Source organism: Chionomys nivalis, chromosome 7 (genome assembly GCF_950005125.1).
Source record: "Chionomys nivalis chromosome 7, mChiNiv1.1, whole genome shotgun sequence".
Lineage (NCBI taxonomy): Eukaryota > Metazoa > Chordata > Mammalia > Rodentia > Cricetidae > Chionomys > Chionomys nivalis.
The window spans coordinates 81,997,645-82,002,806 of NC_080092.1; the positions used below are offsets into that span (position 1 = coordinate 81,997,645).

At 45.9% G+C, this 5,162-nt stretch overlaps 1 pseudogene; it reads left to right on the forward strand.

Annotated features, from left to right (window-relative positions):
- Positions 1-316: 316 nt before the first annotated feature.
- Positions 317-482, forward strand: LOC130878915 (U2 spliceosomal RNA; annotated as a pseudogene).
- The last annotated feature ends 4,680 nt before the right edge of the window (positions 483-5,162 follow it).

Consider the following 5,162-nt stretch of genomic DNA (forward strand, 5'->3'; position numbering starts at 1 on the left):
TTAAAAAAAAGATATGGGACCCCCTGAAACTGAGAAGCTGTAAAGCAAAGGACACTATCAACAAGGGAAAAAAAATGGTTGCTTACAGAATGGGAAAAGATCTTCACCAACCCCACATCTGATAGAGGGCTGATCTCCAAAATATATAAAGAGCTCAAGAAACTAGACATCAAATTACCAAATAATCCATTTTAAAAAGGGGGTACAGATCTAAACAGAGAACTCTCAACTGAGTAATCTCTAATGGCCTAAAGACACTTAAGGAAATGCTCAGCACCCTTAGCCAGCAGAGAAATGCAAATAAAAACAACTCTGAATCGCTTCTCGGTCTTTTGGCTAAGATCAAGTGTAGTATCTGTTCTTATCAGTTTAATATCTGATACGTCCTCTATCCGAGGACAATATGTTAAATGGATTTTTGGAACGAGGAGTTGGAATCGGAGCTTGCTCTGTCCACTCCGTCCACTCCAAGGGGAAACAAAACAAAACCAACTCTGCAATACCATCTTACACCGATCAGAATGGCTGATGTCAGAAACACTGACGACAGCTTATGCTGGAGAAGACGTAAAATAAGTAGAACGCTCCTCCATTGCTGGTGAAAGTGCAAACTTGTACGGCAACTGTGGAAATCAGTATGGCGATTTCTTGGAAAATTAGGAATCAAGCTACCTCAAGACCCAGCAATATGGCTTTTGGGCATATACCCAAAGGAGACACACTTATACCACAAGGACATTTGCTCAACTATGTTCATAGCAGCATTATTTGTAATAGCCAGAACCTGGAAACAACCTAGATGCCCCCATCCCCACACTCTCTCTCCCACAGTGTCCTCTGGCTTGAAAGATGTTTTGTTTCCAACAATTTTTTAAAATTATTTTATGTATATGAGTGTTTTGCCATCCTGTATGTATGTAGACTGTGTGTATGCCTGGTACTCACAGAGGCCAGAAGGGGCATCAGCTCCTCTGGCACTGTAATTACAGATGGTTATGAGTCGCCATTTGAGTGCTTCGAATCAATTTCTCAATGCTTAGTCCTTGAGCCATGTCTCTAGCCCTTGAGGTCGGCTCCTGGGCTAGATATGGAGCTGGGAGAGCAGGGGTGAAGGATCTTTAAACATGCAGAAAGAGAGTACGGAGGACAAGCCGCAGTCCCAATGCTCCTCGAATATAAATAAGCATTTGGGAACATCCCCTGTACTCCCCAGGAAAAACAATCATAAATAACATGCCTGCTCATATGATTCATTTCTTTAAATTATAATATAATATCCCAGCTGTTCTAGGGAGAAGAAATGAAAAAGAAAACAATTTATTATCAAGCAGCACATATTTCAACATGTCAGGGGCCAGGCCCTACGGCCCTAGGAAATACAGTGTAGGGCCAAGCGCCTGCCCCACTTATCACGATAAATTAGGCATAGGAAGTGAGAACAGGAAAAAACATGCAGAAACGCACTGTGAAAAGCTAAAGTAGATATTACCTTGTGGGCGGGGTTTGCTTGTTTTTCAAACTGCAATAACTACTTGATTGGATAATCTGTACACACTCATATTCCTGACTGAGGTCTGTAGGGCTTCAAGGTGAAACGGTCCATGCCGGTAAATAGCGGCATTCAGCCGGCCAATCGCTGTGGGATCAAGACGTGTGCCCTCGTGCTGAGGACATGGCTCAATGCATAAAGGTTCTCACAGTCAAACAAGACAACCTGTGGTATATCCCAGGAGCCCCCATGGTGGAAGAAGAGAAGTGAATCCTGCAAGCTGTCCTCTGCCTTCTACAGCATGCCGTAACCTGCGTGTGCTCACGTACACAAATACACAAGTAGGCTAGCCAGGCGGTGGTGGTGTGCGCCTTTAATCCCTGCACTCGGGGGGCAGAGACAGGTGGATTTCTGTGAGTTTGAGGCCAGCGTGGTCTACAGAGTGAGTTCCAGGAGAAACCCTGTCTCAAAAAAAAAAAAAAAAGCAATAAATAAATAAATAAGCGTAATCTTTATGCGCTCAGTTACCAGAGCCGCAAGAACAAACTTCCCTCCCACAACCATCCAGTTAATGCTTTAACTACTACTACCCTGCTCGCCTTCCCTTCTTTCTTACATTATAATATAAACATTTGCTTAGACTCTATACGAACTTTGAGAGACAGTTATTTTGGAAAATGGTTCAGAGCTCCCTCTAGCGTGAGTGTTTGTTCTGGTCCCTTGAAGGATTATGCAAGTCTGCGAAAAGGAAACAAGACACTGATTCACTTTTGTAAGCGCCCAGGAAGACAAAGCTGCCTTTCTGGGGAAGTACCTTTCCAAGGCGGCTGGCCCAAGGCTCCATCCAGTTTAGCTCAGCTCAGCTCAACTCAACCCTGCCTGCACCGCCTCCCGGTGGCCAATGGAGGTACTGCGTTCCGGATAGGGGTTGTGGGGCGGGGATGCTAGTTCCAAGAGCTGTTCAATGGTCATTAAAAGTTGTACCACTGCCGGTGGAACTGGGTCACCAACCCAGCCACAAAACCTTCGATCCATCCTGCCTGCTAGAGAGCGGGGAGGGATGGACACGGGGCCGGGGAGGTGGGAGACAATGGAGGAGCAGTTCTTACAGGAACGGCCAACCAACCAAAAACTGTGCAAACTTGAGACCCAAGCTCCGAAAGGGAGCCCATGAGCCACACTGCCTGGATGACCAGGAACCGGACACTGAGGACCTAGGGTAGAAAAAGAAATCAATAAAATGATTCCCAATGATATATTGCTAAACTCATAGATTGGTGCCTAGCGCTATCACCACCACAGAGGCGTCTTCCACGAGCTGATGGGAACAGATGCAGAGACCCACAGTCAAACATTAGGTGCAAAGGAAGCCTAAATTAGAGATCTCCATTAGGTCCCCTCCCTCTGAGCTCAGGCAAATCCCGTGGAAGAGGAGAAGGAAGACTTGTAGGAGCCAGAGAGGTCAGAGAACACGGCCCACAGAATCAAATAAACTGAGTTTGTAGGAGCTCACAGAGACTGGAGCAGAAATCATGGAGAGAAACCTGCATGGGGCTGTGCTCAGTCCTCTGTGCTATGGTTGTTAGCTTGGTGGGGTTATTTACTTGCTTTGCTTTTGGGTGTGTGTGTGGGGGGGGTTGTTTGTTTTGATTTTTCCTGCATAGCCCTGGCTGTCCTAGAATTCACTCTGTAGACTAGGCTGACCTTGAACTCAGAAATTCACCTTCTTTTGCCTCAGGAGTACTGGGATTAAAAGCACGTGTGCCACCACCGCCTGGTTTAGCTTGGTGTTTTTGTGGGACTCCTCACAGTGGAAGTGGCCATGTCTCTGACTATTTTGCTTACCTTTGGGACCCTTTTTCTCCTACTGGGTTACCTCTCTCACTATGATATAAGGGTTTGTGCCTAGTCTTAAAACTTGTTTTGCAGTCTTTGGTTGATAATCCCTGGGAGGCCTATTCTTTTCTGAAGGGAAACAGGAGCAGTGGATCTGGGGAAGAGCAGAGGGCAGAGGGGGAACTGGAGGAGTGGAGGGAGGGGAAGCTGCGGTTGGGATGTATTGTATGAAAGAAGAACAAAGAATTAAGAAAGAAAGAAAGAAAGAAAGAAAGAAAGAAAGAAAGAAAGAAAGAAAGAAAGAAAGAAAGAGAGGTTGTACCAGTACCACTGAACTCTTTAGCTGTGTGGAGAAGCTTATAAATTTCCCTCTCAAAATAATTGTCCATACACACACACTTATGAAACATGGACACTTGTTTAAAATAAGGATCACAAGACGTCTCGAGGAAAAAAGTGCTTTCCACACAAGCCTGGTGACCTCAGTTTGATTCCTGGAAGCCACGAAAAGGTGGAAGGTGGACTCTACAAAGCTGTCCTCTGAAAATATAGTTTACCATTTTAGTAACCTAAAAACTGAGGGCTGGAGGGATGGCTTGGCAGTTAAGAGCTTCTGCTTTTCGTCCAGGACCCAAGCTTAATCCTCACCATTCATGCGGCCCTCACAGCGGCCTGTAACTTCAGCCCCCAGGAGTTCCAGCACCTTCTCTCTGAGGGCTATGCACACACATGGTCCACAGACATAAATGCAGGCAAAACATTCACACACATAAAAAATAAAATGAAAATTGGGGGCTTGCATGCCTTTACTCCCAGCACTCAGGAGACAGAGGCAGACAGATCTCTGTGCGTTCAGGGCTAGAATGGTCTACAGAGCAAGTTCCAGGACAGCCAGGGCTGTTACACAGAGAAACCCTGTCTCAGAAAAACCAAAATACTAGTACTACTTACTAATAATAATAAATGAAAATAATAAACTCATATTAAAATACTAAAAATAGGGAAATAGTTTTAAGCATGTCATTAGTGATACACTAGTCAATAAATATGCTTCCATATCTAGCATTTGAATACTCAGATCTAGAGGCAAGTCTAACAATTAATAACTTTCCAAACAGCGGGGAATATACATAAAATTCGGGATGTCAAGCCGGGCGGTGGAGGCGCACGCCTTTAATCCCAGCACTCGGGAGGCAGAGGCAGGCGGATCTCTGTGAGTTCGAGACCAGCCTGGTCTACAAGAGCTAGTTCCAGGACAGGCTCCAAAACCACAGAGAAACCCTGTCTCGAAAAACCAAAAAAAAAAAAAAAAAAAAAAAAATTCGGGATGTCAGCAACAACTGATTGCTTCAGGTTTGTTTGGTTTTGGTTTTTCGAGACAGGGTTTCTCTGTATCTTTGGAGCTTGTCCTGAAACTCGCTATGTAGACCAGACTGGCCTCGAACTCACAGAGATCCGCCTACCTCTGCCTCCCAAGCGCTGGGATTAAAGGTGTGTGCCCGCTGCTGCCGCTACCGCCCAGTTGGCTTGGAGATTCTTAATAGAAGGGAAAGCAGTCTATCAGAGGTTCCTAAAGGCCACGATGCAAGTTTTTCCCATCAGATCCCGCAGACTCCTGAATGTCACCGGTAGAGTTCTGGTGCTCAGATCTCAGATTAAGGTTAAGCAGGAACTGGGGTTTTGGAGAAGCGTTGGTGCGGGTCTGCAGGCTGCAGTAACCGACCCAAGGATAGCAGGAGGAAAAGCAGTGGCGCCTCTGAGACTGGGCTGGACAAGGCGATGCACGCCCCTCCCCTCCCTTCCTGGTTCCAGTCTGGCGGTTCTGCGGGAAGCTAAA